At 40.8% G+C, this 21,308-nt stretch overlaps 1 protein-coding gene across 1 annotated transcript in view; it reads right to left on the bottom strand.

Annotated features, from left to right (window-relative positions):
* The window catches only part of commd10 (COMM domain containing 10), a 49,092-nt gene that overhangs the window by 20,575 nt on the left and 7,209 nt on the right, over window positions 1-21,308 (bottom strand). The window lies entirely within an intron of this gene.

Genomic DNA, 21,308 nt, shown 5'->3' with positions numbered 1-21,308 from the left:
TGGAGTCGTTTTCCTACAAAGCTTCTGCTGGTATATAAACAGTGCTGAACAAACATAACTGAAATACTTTCTCGAAATGGTCACGAAGAATCAGGGTAATACGTTGAGACTGGGCTCAATTTACAAGCTGGCAGTTTTTTTCAAATAACTAACAAAAGTGATATTAAAGACTAAATGAAGCATGACGCATATTTCCAGTTGGTTTTTTTTGGGGTTGTTTTTTTTTGCTGTGGGATTTATCAGCTAAGACAAAGTTTCTCTGACAAAACTGTGATTGTGCTTATCACTTTAGGGCGGTTTATAATCTAGAATGTCCAATGAGTCACGTTGGGAGAAAAATACGGGCCAGACACAGACAGAGGCAGAGACAAAGCAAGGGAGACAAAACATGCAAAGACATGCAGGCTGTTGACAACTTCGGGCTGTGTAGGTGTGATGACCAGATTGGCTATCTGCACCACCAGTATCGTTTTACCTCGGTCACCCAGGGAGCAAAAAAAAAAACAGACAAATGACGTGGAAGAGAATATTCACTCATTTGCTCGACTGCTGCTATCAGAAAACAACAATGCATATGATGAAGCTTGAGTCTTGCTGCTTTGAATAGCAGCTTGCCACTTTCAACTTCACAATATTATTAGTATTATTCTTTCCACGTTTTTGTTGAGGCTGCTCCTGCTTTTAAAATGCATATCGCAAAAAAACCCAAAAAAAACAACTACAACAAAGAGAAGAAGCAAAACATACACCCCGAGTTAATCCGTGGATGTTAGCTGAACTGAAGTCTTGTGAGGCGGGCTGGTGTCATGCAACACAGCGGTTCCATCTCTGAACTTTTGTGTGCCTTCAGACCTGTATTTTTTTATTACAAAAAAAAACCCTTTCCAGGGTATTGACAAACTTCACAGGAGAGACTGGGTTCAAGATCAACTCAAAAGATTTCATTTCTCAAAGCATTTATTCTGATTCAAAAAATATTACATTTCTTTCCTTCCATTATCAAGAGGCTCTCATGTCATCAGCTATTTCTTCTATGACAAAAACTTGGAAATATCCCAAATGAAGGACAAAGACTGTTGAGTTCTCTATGGACAGTATTTCTAGCAAAGCGCTAATGAAAGAGTGGGATGGAAATTACCTGCAAGGATCCATGTTCATACATAATGACTGATGTGTTTCAGACAATTACAAGTGAGCTAAAGTCTCAGAAACATGAAGGCAAACGACGCCTACGTGAACAAGTGGGATCTGACGCGTCTACCACAGAACAATAAGGATTATTCCCCCACACCCACCACCACTAGCGCATTATGTCCAATCTGACAAGCTGTCATCTTGCGCCATTGTACCGTTTGGACTGTTTCCAAACGGGGAAGAACACATCGGTTTGTGTGGGAGAATTGCAAAGATCTATGAGTGCCTAATCTCTGCCAGTGGCCATCATTTGGATGCAGGAATGCTGAGCTGAGAGACACACTCGGTACTCAGGGAAGCATCCTCAACCGTCTTTTCAAGTCAAATGCTTAACACAAAAAACACTAAAGCAATAGCATGCTTGTGTGCTGAGGTATCCATTTTATTTGGCTATTAACAACACACTATTCAAAATGAAAATGAATGCAACCTTCAAGGAGTCGAGACAGGGCTAAGTCACAGCTGGGAGGCAATTTAGAGGGTGGCGAGGTACACTTTATACAACAGTGCATGTGTGTATGTGAGGCGCATCATTAGAGGAAGGTCAATGTGACTTTATCAACACACCTTATAAATAATTTACAACTACACAGGAATTAGACTTTGTAATTAAATCGCTCCGTGGGTGAATTTGCATGTTTATACCTGTGTGCATCACGCACTTGTGTGTCTACAAGCGTGAGCATTTGTATAATCTCTAATTAGCACCAAGAGAAGAATTGGGGCTATTACAGTGTTGCATTATGCAGAGCTGGCGATGGCATACGGCAGCACGGGCCTCAAACACTCTGGGTTACTTTGGGTGGTGATGCGTGGACTGGACAGGCACAGACCAAAAGCGGAGAAACAAGAAGCGAAGAATAGAACAAAAAGAGAAATATCAAGAATGTATGTGTATGATTGCGGCTCATGTTTGTGTGCCTGTCAGTAGGCAACTGTTGCAACTCTTCTTCCATGTCAGACACTGCCATTTCCAATCAATGGCATAAACTCAAACAGCACGTGGCATTTGGCCCCTCCGCTAATGACATTTAGGCATCACCAAGAGGGACCTGCATGTCACTCCAATTAGAAGAGACGCGCCTTTGTATGGGAAGCTGCTACAGACAAACCTTTACTCCACCCTGCAAATTTGGCGATGAATTATTGAAAAGGGCAAAGCCTGAGCACCTTGATGAGGCTGGCACATTCGGCTGTCTAAATGGCTGAAATGACACAGCCCCAGGAAAAGGGGGGAGAGGGAGGTTTAAGGGCAACACTAGCTCAGCAACTCGTAGCACAACTGATTCAATAGCTCTTTCTAGTAGAACTCCAGAGTACGTCAGCTATCCCTGAGCCTTGATTGAAGCAGATTATGACAGAATAGTGGCGCCAGTTACCTCTTCTGTCAAGCTCCTGAGAACCATGACCCACCTATTAAGTGTTTCACAGTTAAAAAGGCCAAATCATCAAAAGAGTGACTGTCTTTTTGACAAGTTCTCGCCTTGCGGTTTAGCACTCTCACGCTATTATTTATAGGAGACAAGAAAACTTTTTCAAAAGATTACACGCAAACATTCTAGTTTCCAGACGATGTGATGATGGGAATGATGTTGATGGGGGAAATGATTACGTAAAGGGAGTGAATATTAACTTGTGATGTGGATTCGACTGACGTGACTTTTCTTTGGTAGGCAATGAAGTGTATCTAATGAAAGCAGATTTCTGGGTTTGTACAATATAAATAATTAAAGGCGAACAGGTCCTTGCATCCTGCGCCTGTCGGAGGTGCACGAAGGTTGGGAGGTGCAGTACAGTTACTAAATGTATATATGTCTGCCAGTAGGGTGCCTTTATGAGGCAGCACAGCGTGGTACTGGTTAGCATGTCGGTCTGACATTTGCCCAAAGTCGCCTGGGATAGGCTCCAGCTCACCTATGAGCAGGAGTAGTACAAGTAGTATAGAAAATGGATGGAGGTGGCCCCTAAGAACCTTTTCAGGGTGGGACACAAGACATTTGGTCAAGCTTTGACATTGTGGTGAGCTCAATAATAAGAGCTTAGTGTTTAATGTCGAGTGTTTGCTCTGCCCACAAGCAATGACGAAAACTAAAATGTTGCATGTGTAGTTGTCAATGGAAAACAGTTGCCTCATGCAAATGGCACCACTCCAACCCACAGACACCTTCCTTTGTGTCACAGCAAAATACTATCAGAGATAGACAGAAACAAATGATTGAATACATTTGATAAGCACAAACGTCGCATAAATACAGTAATCCTTCGTTTATTGTAGGACCACCCTCGCAATAGGGGAGCTCCGCAAAGTAGCGCCACAAATTTGGGGGATTATTTGTGCGTACTTTAATGCTGCATAGTCCTCCTCAGACTCTTGTTAATCTTCCCAGCACGCCTATTAACCTCTACCATACACTTGTAAACATTTTCTATACTCTTAAACATACAGTAATGCACAGTAGCACTGTATACTACATTTTATACCTTGGAATGTGTATTTTCATGAATTTCTATTTCTTTTTTTTTCATAGTTTTGTTTTAGGCTAGGAAGTGTTTATTTTACCACAAAAATATGACAGCATACTCTCGAAATCCCGTGATACGGTGAATTATGCACGATATGCATATGAAAAAAAAATCTGCAATGCACTGACCACAATAGATGAAACGCAGTATAGCGAGGGAACACTCTGGTTCAAATTTGTTTGCAAACAATTAATTTTAGAGGACCTCAGGATTTGGACAAAACGACCATAAAATGGCTGCTTCACAAACAAAATGCCCGGCTTCATGTGTCTTCTTGGGAATGGGTTCTAGAGCCTTTTTTGTGGGTGTACTCATTATACACATGCCTACTTAATTTCATGTTGCTAAGAAAAACTGGTTTCAAGGGCAGACTTTCCCAAAAATTTCAGTGATGGTGACAAGCCAATTTTAGGGGGCCCAAGACCCCCAACCGAGTGTAATTTGACTTGACTGCGGAAGAAACTCTTGCTTCTCGTTGGACTCAGTCAGAGTCACAATGGTACATAAGATCTTCTACGAAGTTAATAGCTTTGGGTTTAGGTTTGAACTTGAACTGGAAACTCATGTTGCTGATAATCTGGAAATGGAAAGATATCTGCTTAGATTGAAATATTTTGTGGAATAAGATTAAATACAATTGTATTTGTATATTGCAAAAATATACACACAATATATAAATATAAAATATGCATGTATTACGGTATTGCATGAATTAAGGGCTAAAGGCTAAACGATTAATGATATATGTTTTTTCACCCACACGAAACAATTAAAAGTGATCTTGCACACCTTTTCCAAGTATACACACACACACACACACACTTATACATAGAGACATGAATGTAGAGAAAAACAGTGCATCATCCAAAGAGCAGCAAGTCATGCTGCAAAGAGAATACACGAGCACAGATCTGTGTGTACTTGTGGACGTGAGGGGAAAAAGGGAGGCCAGTGTGAGCTTGCAAGCTCTGTGTTTCAAAAAGTCAGGACGACGTGTGTGCGCGTGTGTGTGTGTCTGTTCCGAGTCTTCACAATTTGGCAGAGCTTTTCTGACAGTGCAGAAGTACAGACAGCTCTCAGAAACGGCTCACGCAGGCGCTCAAAGTGGTAGAATAACCCAACGAAACACACAACTGTAGTCATGAAATCACATAATGGACTATGAGGTCCAAATGTTAAACTAAATTTGCACAAGTATTTGACACAAGCCCAAAACACAACACAAAAGGTTCACAAAACGACAGCTCCAATTAACTTGAAGAACTCCTTACATTGCCAAACAAACATTCATTTTTCTTGTCAAGCTGAAGCCTGAAAACACTTTAAGAAAGGATCCTTTCCTTCCTCCCTCCCTCTGTGCTGTTTTTACCAAAAACAGCAACGCCTAGATCATCTCAAACTGGCCTCCCTCACCATCAAGGCAGTTGCACCTGTGAGAAGGAAGCATTGATTCTGGCTTTGAAACTGGGAGCTTTGATGCGGCAACACTGAGCCCCTCCAATGTCTACCTTCTCCATCTCTACCAAGAACCCTTGGTCGAAATTCACATTAAGAACCCGATCAGCACCCACGCAGTGACCTTGCATTGACACGCATACTTTTTTCCCCCAGGCTTTGTGTTCTCTGTGTTATGCCCATCAGATATTTTCAATTTTGGGTGTTCAAAATGGATCCTACTTGTTTTACGGTACAGTGGAACCTCTATGCTTGAACACAATCCATTCCAGCACACAGCTCAACCTCCACTACCTGATTTCAAAACAAATTGTCCAATGGCCATTATAGAAGAGACAATTAAGGAGAACCCCCCCCCCCCCCCTCCCATTCGCAGGGGATAGGGACCGAGCCCCACCGTGAATCTGTGATTAATTGACACCCCTCCCCCCCCTCCTAAAAATATTTTTCAAATTGCCTATAGATCCCAGAAAATAGCAGAACAGCACTTAAAACAAAGAAGAACACACACTGGTATTCTGCTTGGATTGATTTATTAACTGTGGTGTGTAACAACACAGATGAACAATAATCAGCAAAGCGTCAACACAACCATGGACACATGCTTCATAAAGGACTGTATTCAATAGTTGAATTATTCAACTAAAAAAAAACACCTTCATGAGGCTCATCAATAGTATTAGTTAGCCCGCTAGCCTACACACCTATTGAAAATTAGTTTAGTGGTAAAACGTTAAAACGATCTACATTATCTTTAGGAATAGAAATGTTGAAGCCAAAAATCAGTCTCCCTCAAGAAGCCAATAAATATTCTTCTTCTCTTATCATTCGTTGTTGAGGATGATTTTAGATCGCAAAACAGACACAAAAACCAGACAAGCAGACATAATCCTGAGCTTTTGTGAGGTATTTCTCAGGCAAGAACGTTCAAGATGGTGGTTCATCTTTTGGTGCCACAAGAAAATCAAAGAAGAACCAGAACACACAAAATTGCTTCTTTGATGTTTTGAACTGATTACGTATGTGGTTTTCTTTTAGCCTTTCGTGGCATATAGGCCCGAAAATGTTAGTCGAATTCCCTAGAAATTTGTACAACCTGAGGGGCAATTAAATTTAAAAAGGTCCAATCTATTTTATTATAATGACATATTAACGTTACACAATGTTCTTTCATTTTCTAATAGTTTGTCTGCTAAGATATTTGTGCTCTTCAGTTCAAACATTTATATTAAAAGCTTTGTCAGTACTGCACAGGTACCTGGTTTCCTTTCACTCTCAGACGGTGATGGAAGAGATAAGGACTGTGTCTATTATTAGCACTGTAATGGACGGCTGTGGTTGTGGGGATGTGACAATGGAGATGATAACAAAAGTGCTTATTCCTCCGTTCCTTTATCATTAAGGAATCAGTCTCTGTGCAGGAGCCGGTCGAGGCCCCGGCTAATGGGCTCGGAATATTACTTCAGCCATGGTGGGCTGCACCTGCCATTACTCAATTTGTACAGACATTAAAAGGAGCATCATTACATTTAAGAAAGTACCTACGATGTTGCTGCTCTACCAATCTCCAGTAAGAGAGGTGCTCCCACGATTAAGCCTTCTGTTATCGACTGGCAGCTGCTGTGTTGTAGTCACTTCTATCTCAGGTTGGGCAGGTCGAAAGCAAAACATATGATGTGTGCTATCAGAAAAGGCAGCTGGACGGTCTTCCTGCCTGCCTTATTATCATCGTCACCTCCTATCCATTATCTTTGAACAGGCTCCACATTTAACACCTGGGGACATTATGGGCGAGGTGCAACCTACAGCTTTGTTAACTGCAGTAGCACTGTTGACACATCGCAAGACCGACAAAGAAAAGTGCAGTGGTAGGAAGTAATGAATTACTGTGCACATACTTTGTAATGAGCATTTAATTTTCTGATGGTTTATTTCTATTGCTTCTTATATTTGAAAACAGATACAGTAGCTGTACTTTCTGCCCCTTACTTTGTCAAAATAAGCAAGTTACTCTTTTCAACATCCACGGATGGCGACACAACATTGAGAAGACTGATTGATTGAGATCCTACCACCGACAACAAAATGGAGGAACGTTAATAAGTTCGAGCATCAAATTTAAAATGAATGAATAAAAAAAAACGTTTTAGTTTGAACATTAAATATATTGTCTTTGTAGTGTATTCAATTGAATATAGGTTTAAAAAGGATTTGCAAATACATTGTATTGTGTTTTTATTTACATTTTACACAACATCTTAACTTCATTGGAATTGGGTTTTGTAGGTGCCGGTTTGGGGCCAGAGCAGAATTTCAGTTTTATAACTAGTAATTGGATTGCTTGGAGCGACTTTAAAAGTACAAAAAAATAAAAAATAAAAATAACTACTGGAGGCAACCTGTCAATGATCCCATTCTGGATGACAATGCACGACTCTTTGCGTGCATGTTTAAGTGTGCATTGTTGTGACGAGCATTCATCGTTCAGTGTGGGTGTGCTGCCAGAAGGTGTCATATTGAGCAACTTCCTGTATCTATAATTGATTGCACAGACTTTGAACAAAGAACACGGAGTGTTCTGCTCCCATATGACTCTACATTGGAAACGACACAGGTCCCAAAGCTTAAGACAAACTCTAGCAAGCTACTAAGAGTTATTCCAGACTTTGATGGTACAAACGAGCAAACGGACTGACAGGCGGGCTGACAGCTAAATGAGGAACAAACCAGACTCTGTGTCTTGATGGGTTTCCTCTGACCCACATTACCAGGGAATAGACAGCTTGACATGTAAACAGGTTTGAAAAGAACTATTTTTATACCTGTTGCCTGTTGAGTTTTGTGTTCTTACACCAGCCACACAGGCACATTTAAATACTTCTCATGTGTAATGTAGCTGCAATGATAACCCGATGCTTGACCTAAGCATGTGGGGATTATTGGACTGCAGTGGGGACATGGCGTCTGCACATTGAGACATTAAGATGGTTTCACAGGACCCATTGTACTGTCAAAAGGCTCCTTGGGGCCTCGGTTTCAACATTTCTCCGATTAATTAATGTGTCCTAATTAAAACACCATTTATAGTTAATGAAAGATGACATTGTGACACAAACAACAATTGTCATGGGCTTCATCCATCAGTGCGACGCCGGCGCCACTTGTCACACAGAAAAGGAGGCTCAAGCATCTTCTATTGCATCTGTTTATCCAGTTTTAGATCATTAAAATGTAAATCGCATACATAAACAAAATAATATTCTATGTCGCGGATTTTTAGGTTTTTCCAATTAGTGGTAGATCTTTCTCGAAAAGTGCTTTCTTCAGTGACGTTGACGACTAATATTAGCAGCTAGGTAGCTAACGACATCACTTGACACCAAAGGTATGAGTGTTTTATTGAATTTGTATCTTAAAGTGTTGGACTTCATTCGACATTTTATTACGCCAGCATCATCCATCATTCAGAGAGTTTAAAGGAGTGGTTGTTGAATTACAACTACATTTAATAGTGTGCTAGCACAGTAGTGAGGTGGTTCGCACATGCATAGGCTTCCGCTTGTTTGCTACCTTAACGATGACAAGCAGTATAAAAAAAATTGGATTGATGGATTTTTCAGTGCCTAGTTTATTTTCACCCTTGTATGACCATTAAGATTTTTTAAATGTTACTTCAACAGTTTAATGATAGCGGTTTAGAAATGATTATTCAAATTTCTATTCTTTTGCCATTCACATGACACATATCCACATAAACGCATTTATTTCTCATTCATCCTTTTCTGCTAAAGTAGTAATCATTGAAATAGAGTGTGCAAAAAGTAAGGTAAAAGCATTACAGGGTGTCTATGTGCACAAATGAAAGAGAATTCACTTGGACAGTTCAGCTTTTAAGCGTCAACAGCATGTTAGATGCCCTGCCGTATATTTCAGAGCCGTATATAAAGGCCACGACGAAGATTGTAAACTATCATGCTAAAAAATCTCTCACACAAGTTATTATGTGATGTTTCAAAAGTGGCTCTTTAGCAGTGCTGACAAAGAACAGAAACAACAACACTGAAAGGAGGATGTAATGGGGCAATGTCGTGATCAAAAAACAATGAGAGAGAGAAAGACACGTGAATGAGAAGTGAAGCCCGTCTGAGAAATGTCTGAAATTAGCCTAGTGCTTTCACATTGTTTGTTCACACGTCCCACACGTCCTAAAGGAACTGTGCCAACACTGACGGGTGACAAATCGCATTAAGCACAAACAAACTGACAAACTTCTTTCTTGGAATAACAAGAACTTTGCTCTTTGTTCAAAGCCCTTTTCAATAAAATTGAGAGCTCAAAAGTTGATCCTTTTATACTTGATATATTTATTTGCATTATGTTATGCAATATTTGCATTGTGTTAGCATTAGCTAGTGGACTTTCATAAGACAAAGTTAATGGGCTTTGGTTAAATACACAAAATGTAATTCTCTTTAGAGTTCAAGTACATTTCGACTGGGAGTGGCAATAAAGAGCTTGAAGCAAGTACTCGGCCTCTTTTTTTAGAGCATTTTTAACTATCTGCCAAACTGTTGCTTGTAGTGACATTTGCCGCACTCGTAACTCAAATTCTTGCTTGCAACACAAGAAAAAAATAATAATAATCAGCCGAGCGACGGTTTTTATCTAAAAAAAAAATAATAATAATAATAATAATAATTATGGTCGGGTCACTCGTAAGTCAAGGTATCACTGTTCTATGAAGCCACATTTTCCACCAACAGTTTGGCTCGAGTCTCTACAGATCGGTAAATGCTGATCGGGGTTGGGTTTCCTCTACACCGAGTGTATCGGAATGGTTGGGTTTGCCATGGGTAAGTATGCGACTGTCACGGAATTAAACACAGAAGAGAAAAAGGTGACACGGTATAAAGTGCTTTGTGCTGACAGTATGCGTTTTGATCCTCTCAGGAAAAAAAGTACCAGAGAAGCTTAATCAAACGTGTCAATAGAATGTACAGCTTTTTGCACCCACTCCATTCATAAAATTCATCGTAACACAGAAGTGACAATTGTCTGTTGACCATTCAACTTATTTAGCTCCAACCTCCACAAACAGACCAAAGCATACAATTGCAACAGGCACCGCAAAGCTTAAAGGGTGCTGAAAAATGGCATAGTTCAGGTTGCCAAAAATGTGTACTGAACTGAACCAAACCACATGGTGAAATTATGTTGCAAATTCACAACTAATTCCAATGTCTCCTGGTGGGCCACAATTGTAGCACTATCCAGACTCTCTTTTCGTACATAGCAACAGATGAAACAGACGAGATTTGCCAAAACCTTGTAGAAGTTCCTAAAAACTCCACATTGACCTGTGAATCTGTTTTCTACAATGTGACTTAGAAGCAGTCTGAAAAAGCTGCGTCAAACATAAATCTTGTTAATGTGAATCGGGTGGCTTCAAAGAAAGCAAAAGCTAGCCAACAACTTGCAGAGCGAGCCCTAACTAGCCATCGGTGTGCCAGGTTCTCACATAAGTGGCACTCGAGGCCTTCAGCCGAGGCCCGCATCTTGAAACAGTACGCATTTTAACTATATTGGCTTGGCACATGTTTGGAGTGGGCTGAGCTGGAGGGTGTCATGGGCAACTGAGATGTGAGTGTATGCGAAGACGAGTAACGACTGGCATTCACAGTTAAGGCTCTTTTTTTTCCCCCACTATGTGGAAGAGCTAGTACATCGCCAAGGCAGCCGGCCTATGCCCCCAAGGTATGTAGACACTGGCGCTCCATACAGAAGAAAGGAGTGGGGAGAATTTAAGGGTGCGTGCAGCAGGAGGAGGAGGAGCGTTCTCCAGAGACATGCCGACATTTCATCACATTCTCATTTCTTTCCCATTTTGTCTTTAGAGCTGTCCTTGAGCTCTTAACATTGTATCTCCTTGACATAACTTGAGATTTTTTTTTTTACAATTTTAGGGAATGATTTTATTTAAAAAAAGAAAAAGAAAAAGAAATGCTCACATTTTGTGTTTATGACAGTACTTTGGTGTTCCATTTTGTTAAATTTCTCATAGGTGTTAAACTGAGTATGAATGGTTATTTGTCTAAAAGTGCCCTTTGACTGAGGGTGTCCCAAAGTCAGCTGGGAAAAGCACCAGTTCACCTCCAACTCTCATGAGGACAAGCAGTACAGAAAATGGATGGATTTATTTTTTGGCGCCATCACCTTCAAGGGCCACCGTAGTTAGTATTTGTGAAGTGAGCCAAAACAAGTCGAGTCTGTGTATGCGACACATTTTGATGCAATAGCCAAACAAGTACCATCAAAGGGTTCAAAAGGGGTTCAAGTAGGCACTGGTGACAATTGGGTTGATTCACAGAGGCTTTTCTCATCCAAAATTGCATGTTTGATGACTCCACTCTTTATGACCATAAGTTCAAGAGGAGGGAAAGCCCCTCAGCTGAATTCCTTATCTCATCCCAACACAAAGTTTACAACGACAAACTGATTTAATCAATATGTAGTGCAGAGTCTTTCAGAAGGAGGAATACCCCCAATCTGATCAATTTAAGAGTCAACTGAATTATACAGATAAACTTGAGCTGAAGATATAGCTGGCTGTACATTTTTGCATTAGTATTATAATGATATGTGCCATTAGGTGGTAAAAAGGCAGCCGTTATTCCCTGTGACGGCGTATGCCTATCAGCCTTTCAGCGGAATGAATGGATTTGATTCGTTATTTGGCTCCATGCTTCTGCAATCAGAGCACCTTGTTTCATCTGAACCAGATTTCTCACCCCTGCATAGTTCAGCGAAGAGCCGGTCTGCCTCTCTAAAATAAACTCCAATGAATAGAGAGAGGCGTGCGTGCGCGCACACACACACACACACACACACACTACAAAAATTGAGTCTTAAGCACTCTCTTATCATTGCTACCGGCTACGGCAAAACGACACCACCTTTTTAGGGGATTAATGATCACGTGACAAGGTGTGTGAAGACAAAACAGGCCGAATGGATGTAAAACCACTGCAGTGAAAATTTAAGAGTGACGCTAAATCAATGAGATTTAAATGGAGCTGGATTTGGGGGTTGATGGCGTTCCTACGTGGGTGTCAAGCGTTGTGCGGTGAATGTACTAAACAACATACAAACATCCCCAAATCCCCAAGGCACCTTTGGAGAGGCCAAGGAATCTGCAAAGAGAACTGTCTGGAGAAAACATGAGTGTAGGTTAGAGGGACCTGAACGGAAGGGGACAGATATACAGGGTATGCAATAGGGAGAAAGAATCAATGGGTGCCCCTCTTCCATGCAAAGAGAAGACATGACATCATCGAATGGCAAAGAGCGAGGACTTGGGTGACAAGGAGCGCGGTGAGAGGGAGTCCACAGTCAACCATTCTGCTCTCAGAGGCCATCCGTTGGAGAGGATAAGAGCCCAACAATGAGCTCCCGATGAATGGGATCCCAAATCCCAAAGGAGGAAAAACTAATCACCAGTGGGAAATCGTGAGAGAGAGATGGAGAAAGAGACAGAGAGGGGAGAGACCCTTGAAAAAATAAAAACATTGATACACAAAGCGCCAAAGCATCTAGGGACATGTAGAGCAAGGCAAGTAGAAGTTAAAACAAAGCCGCCTTTGTCCCTCCTGGCTGGTGGGTGGCATGATGGGAAGGATTTTGAAAGTGGTAGCATTTACATCCCAGCTCTCCGATATATTGATCGGGCAGTGTAAACCCACAAATACGAAGGTAAAGCCTGGATCTCCTCAGGAAGCCTTGTTTATTGGGACTACGTGACAAGTGCGTGTAAGAGGCATGGGCTTTTGAGTAGCGTTCAAAGCGCAGCCTGCCGCACTGATGAGAGACACGTGAGGTTGTGATGACATCACCCTCCAGCAGAAGTCAAAATGGGATGTTTAATTGCAGCCCTCATGACAAAGTGCTAATAAATCTCGATCTCTGTGAACATTTTGTGTAATCTCAAACAAAAAGATGATTGCAGTAAACCAGAAAAAAAAAAAAAGATTATTACAAGGAGAAAACAGTCTTTTATGTCTGATGCTTTGATAGCAAAAAAAAAATAAACAAAAAAAAATGAGCAGGTTTCCTCAAACTGAAATTAATGGGCTTACACTTCAGATGTCAGCTAGGGACAACTTGACACAAAACTTTGAAGCAAGAAACACACAAAAAAGACGGATTAAAGGGACTGTTCACTCATGAATAAGACAGGAACACAAGAAAAGAAGGATTGCATTATGACATTTATTTTGAGGCTTGAATAAAAAAAAGAAGCTGAAGGGTAGAGCACTCGATTCTGATCCGCAAGAAAGAGAATCCATTCAAAAGCTCTGAATGTATGAATGCGCACAATTAATTAACTGCAGAGCCACTATTGCACTTGCGCTCATTTCAAGAACAAGAATCATCATCCAGCTGGAGCTATTAATCAAGCAACACCTTGAAAAACTACACATTTTTCAGCATCCAGCCATTTCATTAACAAGAAAATCTGACAATTAAAAAATGAGAAATACATTTGAAATAATATTACAGTTCCATAATGACCTGATTCATATGGGGAGTCAGTCTTTTCAGTCAGTGTTCTAATGTTTAGCATTTACAGATGCCCCATCTGCTGTGCATGGCGGGTACATTGTGGTAATGACATCGACAGATACTGTACGTCTTGTACTCGAACTCGAAAAAAATGCTCCGAGACCACTACACCGATATTTTTAGGTAAAAAAAATATTTTTAGGTAAAAAAAATATCGGTGTAGTAGTCTCATTTTTGACAAAGTGTGACAAAGTAGCACTTCATTTATCCTGTTACAGAACTTGTGATATTCTCAGTATTGTATTTCACTTTATTCTGCAGTTATTCCTACTTGCATATCCACCAGACTCGATGTTCTTCTTCCCCTCGTATTTCGTCCTTGTCTCTTATGCCTGGATCAGACTACAAGACAAATTTGGTCTTTCACAATTGCATTATGTAAGACTACTGCCATAAAATCTTGCTGTATTTCAGTCAGACAGTGGCAACACTACAGAACATGTACTTCGATACCACCGTATCCCGGCTTTTATGATCACTGGGTTTTAATCTTGTCAAATCAAACACTGTCAGGGAGGCGTGACCAGAAAATATGTCACATTTTAAAGCAGCCGGTTACAACCATTACCATAGCGACAACAAGACATCACAAAATGGATCACTGCGGCAATGTTGGGGGAAAAAAGAACAAAGAGAGGACAGAAACGTGCGGTTTCACGGGGTGCTCGGGAGATGACGTTTTGGGCTATCAATTCAAGGATTACTTAAGGTATCTTTACCTACTTTTTATACGATACGGCTTGCGAGCAAAATGTTATGTAGCCTAGCAAGATAGTGCTAGCACTGTCAAATCACGCTCAAAAGCTTCATTAAACATTGGTTTGTGCATGCGAATAAATGTTGACAGCGGCGACAAAGTATGTTGACAACAGCAAGCACGGGAGGCGATACGCTGGTCACAATACGCAATCCTATTGGTCAACGTCCAGGTGCGCTGTCAGAGAATTGTTGTTCGTATGTCACTCTACGCGGAAGCTAGCCAAAAAAAAACATCATGCTAGACTTTTCGTTTTGGCATCGTAGGGCTATCATAGGGCCAAATCGTTGGTTGTGGATTATGTCACACTACAAGAAGTTTTGTCGTTCCCAACGAAATGTCAGGCCCGATCTGGGAAATTGCCCGCAATAGCTAATCGGGCCAATATCGGGGCTAAAATCCTGTAGTCTGATCTAGGCATTATCTAATGTATACATTCCTTGTATAAAGTGCTCCCATGTGCTCAGAGTGAGAATCCACAAAACGCTTTGTGTTACAGGCTACATTTAAGTGAAATGTCGGGTAAACTGTCAAAGTTTCGGTACTCAGTATCAGCAAATACTCAAAACAGAGAAAATACATTAATTGAGCTTTCGCTAAATTGGAGACATCATGTCGAAGCTAAATGAGCTCAGTAAGTTTGATTAGTCTTGTCGGCTGTATTATAAATGTCACCTGACCCTCGCTCCATGAAGTACTGACTCGCACTAACCTGATAAGGAGAGGGTGAAAAGGGAGTGAGACATTAAAGGAAGTCGCAGGGGCACTTGAGGCATTAAATTAATGTGTGTTAAGCATGAATTTAACTAACCCATCTCCCGTTGCCCTCAAAAGCCAGGTGCGCGTGCACCTTTTTAAAGGGCCAGATTAAAAAATGAAGTAATAAAGACACTCTTGTCGCTGAACGTATAACTGTGTCGTCAACTACTGCTTCTTTCCTGCACGGATGTGACTATATGCACTGAAATGCAAATATGAATGTGTTTCTCATTAGAAAGATTATTGCTCTAGGATTTGGGGAAATTATTAACATTCTTCTGTCATATGAATTTTGGGGGCCTCGACATAAGTTAAGGCATGTCGAGGCCCCCAAAATTCATATGACAGAAGAATGTTAATAATTTCCCCAATTTTTACAAGCTTGTGTATCTTGGGCAAAATGTATGTATTTTAGGAGTCTTCAACATGAACCTCGCTAAAACCCACTCAGTAGCACACCCTGGAAAGGAAAGTTAAAAAAAATTGCCACCCGACACCAGTTTCACAGATCGACACGAAATTGGGTGGACGTCTATTATTCACTATTCCAGGGCTCGTACTGACGAACTCTGACGAGGCCCTAAAGACCATCGGTCCCAAGCAACTATCCTATACAGATTGGCGAGAGGAAAGTTTCAAGATTTTTCGCCTGCGCCATCAATTGGGCGTCAAAGTCTGATAATTATTTCAAGGATTCACCGAGAAAATTGGTAGACGGGTCGCCCCTTTAACACTGCTTGCAGTTTTTGTTTTTGTGTTTTTACAAAACAATGTGCCCCCAAAAAAATCGTTTAGGGGTTCGCAGTACAGCACAAAGCAAACACCTACACCGTGGGGGAAAAAAACAATTGTCTTGTTTATGTTTTGTTTTTTAAATTCCTCTGACTTAATCCTTGCATCACATTGCTTTTGTGTGTTTTTCTTTAGTCAGAAAATGCAGACAGCAATCAAGCGCATTGAAGTGAAAACTACAGACGTGTGTAAAATGCTACACAATCTAGCAAACAAGTAATGGGCACCTTATGTGTGTTTGATTCTTCTAACTTCTAAACCACTCCAGGCAGCACATCTAGATTGCAGATTTCTCTTTCAAGGCACATATAGAGACAAATGGTTGATGGATTTGTTTTGACAAATGGAAAAAGTCCCCCACAGCAATTGTTAGCAAGGGTTCATATTGAAATTCACTGCTGCCTTTACCTACGACAAAACGTCCACAGGGAAATGCAAAAGAAACACTCACAAAACCTGCACCATATTTCACTTTGTTTTGCATCCTGTGCCAATTTTTAACTGCATGGTTATCGTTCCTCGTGTCTCCGTGAATATTTGTCTTATTCTTCCCCAACTCCAGACAACTTGAGGCTTTTTCTGTAAAATCTCCTACTTCAAGCTTCAATGCAACAGGTGCCATGTGATGAAAGGGATACTGCACTCAAGTGCTGCCTGCATGGATGTTTTCATTTTTTTTTTCTTTTACTGTCTTTACTAGTGAAAAGGCATAGAGTAGCAGTTTGGAATAGGACACTTGAATGAGCCTGTAAAGTGAATTCAGAGATTTGCATGGCTGCTTTAGAGCGCTTCGTTGTCGGCCGTGAGTGCGCACGTCACGCATAGAAAGACAGAAGAGTGAGAAGGGGGGGGGCAAAAAAAACAGTCCAACTTGACAGGGGCTTCGCGTTGGCATGGCCGCTTTAAAGCGCTTCTTTGTCGCTGCATGGAAAAGCCCCGCAACGACCCTGGGAGATAAACTCCAGCCACTGGAGGCTTGAAGCAGATACATATGAAAATAAAATAAATAAAATAAATTTGACACACCACAGAGGAGAATGACAACCCTGACAAATTTGAATGATGGAAAAAAAAAATGCCAAGTATATAAAATGAAGCTTCAAAATCATGAAAAAAAATCTAGCCGTTCGCACCACTCTCAGACGCTGTGGGCATGTCCACTTTATCCACTAAATCACGCCCCGCACAACTGTCAATCAAATACCTCTACTAAGTATGACCTGGAAAAATGGATGCTACTCCATCTAGCATCTTTCTTATGTCTACACATAACTATGAAAAGATATCTACTTAAAGCCTACAGTGGCTGGAAAATATCCCATCGAGTCACTGGTGGGAGTATTGGGAAATACTCTGATAGCATGCCACCATGTTTTAACGATGACGTCACCACGCAGCGTTGGGGTGCTTTCCAGCATGCCTAGCGTTGTTGTAAATAGTTGTTAAAATGCTGTTTTGTCAGTTAGTCCCCTAAACCCCTAAATAGTTAATAATGTGAATGTTAACATACCTTAAGTGTTTTTATGCATCTTGCTGTTGCATGTTAACTTTTTTTTATTATTATTATTATGAAACCAGAAGTGAATTTATCACCCCGACAGATGACTTGTCAAGTTATCATTACATCGTGCAAGTTGGCTCACGTGTCAGTGTGCACGTGGGAGGAGTAAGCTCGGACCTTTAAACTGCAATTTCGAAACTAAACTGTAGATATATTAAATACATCAGGAGATAGTGGATCTCAACATGGTTTATATAGGTGATTAGAATTAATTATAAGTATACAGTGGGTACGGAAAGTTTTCAGACCCCCTTAAATTTTTCACTTTTTTATATTGCAGCATTTGTTAGAATCATTTAAATTCATTTTTTTCCTTATTAATGTACACACAGCACCCCATATTGACAGAAAAAAACGTAATTGTTGAAATTTTTGCTGATTTATTAAAAAAGAAAAACTGAAATATCACACAGTCACAAGTATTCAGACCCTTTGCTGTGACACTACATTTAACTCGGGTGCTGTCCATTTCTTCTGATCATCCTTAAAACCTTCATTGGAGTCCAGCTGTGTTTGATTATACTGATTGGACCTGATTAGGAAAGCTACACCCCTGTCTATATAAGACCTTACAGCTCACAGTGCATGTCAGAACAAATGAGAATCATGAGGTCAAAGGAACTGCCTGGAGAGCTCAGAGTCAGAATTGTGGCAAGGCACAGATCTGGCCAAGGTTACAAAAAAATGTCTGCTGCACTTAAGGTTCCTAAGAGCACAGTGGCCTCCATAATCCTGAAATGGAAGACGTTTGGGACGATCAGAACCCTTCCTAGAGCTGGCCGTCCGGCCAAACTGAGCAATTGGGGGAGAAGAGCCTTGGAGAGAGAGGTAAAGAAGAACCCAAAGATCACTGTGGCTGAGCTCCAGAGATGCAGTCGAGAGATAGGAGAAAGTTCTAGAAAGTCAACCATCACTGCAGCCCTCCACCAGTCGGGGCTTTATGGCAGAGTAGCTCGACGGAAGCCTCTCCTCAGTGCAAGACACATAAAAGCCCGCATGGAGTTTGCTAAAAAACACCTGAAGGACTCCAAGATGGTGAGAAATAAGATTCTCTGGTCTGATGAGACCAAGAAAGAAATTGTTGACGTTAATTCTAAGTGGCATGTGTCGAGAAAACCAGGCACTGCTCATCACCTGTCTAATACAGTCCTAACAGTGAAGCATGGTGGTGGCAGCATCATGCTGTGGGGGTGTTTTTCAGCTTCAGGGACAGGATGACTGTTTGCAATCGAAGGAAAGATGAATGCGGTCGAGTACAGGGATATCTTGGATGAATACCTTCTCCAGAGTGCTCAGAACCTCAGACTGGGCCAAAGGTTCAACCTCGAAAAAGACAATGACCCTAAGCACACCAAGGGAGTGGCATCAGAACAACTCTGTGACTGTTTTTGAATGGCCCAGACAAAGCCCTGACTTAACCCAATTGAACATATCTGGAAAGACCTGAAAATGGCTGCCCACCAACGTTCACCATCCAACCTGACAGAACTGGAGAGGATCTGCAAGGAGGAATGGCAGAGGATCCCCAAATCCAGGTGTGAAAAACTTCATCATTCATCATTCCCAAAAAGACTCATGGCTGTATTAGCTCAAAGGGTGCTTCTACTAAATACTGAGCAAAGGGTCTGAATACTTATGGCTGTGTGATATTTCAGTTTTGCTTTTTTAATAAAGCTGCAAAGATTTCAACAATTGCATTTTTTTTTCTGTCAATATGGGGTGCTGTGTGTACATTAATGTAGAAAAAAATGAACTTAAATGATTTTAGCAAATAGCTGCATGTGAATATATGAACGGATAGGAAGTTTTGGGTGCATATCGTACATAGGTAGAGAGTTCTCGATTTCTGGAGTCGACTTTGGGGTAGCGCGTTATGCTCGAGAGCGTCTTATACAAGAGAAATTACGGTACTAACAGTGGTTATTTCATACACTAACTTTGACACTTGTATGACAGTTAAGAATACTCAAATGTTACTCTTAAACAAATGCCAGTAAAGTTATTTTTTAAAAAAAAACGTTTGTTGATGGCGACACTTAATTTCCATTATTTCTCATGGGATAAAATGGTTTCCCATTATACCGAAAGGCAGTCCATGAAATCCCCCCCCCCCCCCAGTACTCTATGCGACATCTGCATCTGGACTGGATGTCTCGTACAGTTTGGTGAAGGAGAAGTAAAGCACCTGGCATTTGTTCTCCTTACTCCGCCTCCTCAGGGAGCGTGCTAATGAAGCAAGAGACTGGTCAGATGGCAGAGCCTCCAAACTTTCTCCGCACCGAACAATCAATACCACACAGGCCGACATTATTTTACTCCCTCTTGTCCTATTTGTCTTCCCCGCGTCGTTCCTCCGTGTTCTCCGAACTCTGCCAGGGGGTAAACCTCCTATTAAAGTACTATTTTATATCCACTTCCTCTTGCTTTGTTGTTTTCACTTCATTGCAGATGGCAGAATGCTCAATTAGTGTATACTGCACAAAACATAGATTTTTTTTAATGGCTCCTCAAGAAAGACTTTAAAACAGGTATTAATGTAATAGTTCTTGGTCCAGCATTCTTTACCAACTGTGAGACAACAGCGCCCTCTGCAGAAGTGAGATCTTCCCTGTGTGTTTTTTTTTTCCCTTTTTGTTGAGCTCTCTTCAGTTTAAACGAGCAGTTTTTTGAGCCCCCAGCAATCTCCTCCCACAAGAGTTGTGTAAGTGGATTTAAATAAATTAATGCCTCCTTTACTAGTCTCAAGTAAACACTGCAAAAAAGGAGGCTTACTAAATGTAAAATCCTGCTTCAGTCGCATACACAAAGACACTGAAAAGCCTATATTTTCTTTTCCCGTACCATGCGCCTATATGCCCGTACTTGAAGATACCCCACTTAATTCCATGGTTAATCTGTGCATGCATTCTCGATGGGAAGATAAGGGAGGAAAGAACACTTGACTAGTCAGCTGAAACAAGATAGTCCACTAAATTGCTTCAGAGAAAAGGCCACTAAATGCCTAAAGGGACTGATTTAAAAAAAAATCTGTGATTAAAAACAATTATGATGAATTATGTAAAATGTAAAAAGTCTGAATTCATGATTGCTATTTACCACTACTAATTAAACCAAGACAAAATGAAACTTATAGGAAGCATTTTAATCACCAAGGAAGTCGTAATACATTGTCGAATAATATACATTATTATAGCATATTGGTGGCATTGTGTAGAATGTAGTCACCGTGACTGGATCGTTATTCAATGTGGGGGTGGGGGTTTAAATGCAGTGTTGACTTGATATTACGAGTTTAATTCATTCCGTGACCATGCTTGTAACTCAGAACATTCACATCTCAAATAATATTTCCCCATTGAAATGAATGGAAATGCCATTAATCCATTCCAGCCACCCCCCCCCCCCCCCCCAAAAAAAAACATTTTCGTAATGTTTTTTAAATGAGAAAAATAACACTATAAAATTTACTTCATACAACATATAGTAATAACATAATTAAATTGAGTGCTAAGAATTTAACATTTTGTGCATCATGACTAATTAACTGAAACTCCTGGTGTGTGTGACTTGGCCACCGGGGGCAGTATAATATAGTAATAAATACAAAAAAAAGAAGACTTTCACAACTAGTGTTAGTGACTCGGTAAA

This window comes from Phyllopteryx taeniolatus, chromosome 3 (assembly GCF_024500385.1).
Source record: "Phyllopteryx taeniolatus isolate TA_2022b chromosome 3, UOR_Ptae_1.2, whole genome shotgun sequence".
Taxonomy (NCBI): Eukaryota; Metazoa; Chordata; class Actinopteri; order Syngnathiformes; family Syngnathidae; genus Phyllopteryx; species Phyllopteryx taeniolatus.
This window is presented reverse-complemented; position numbering and strand designations above follow the sequence as displayed.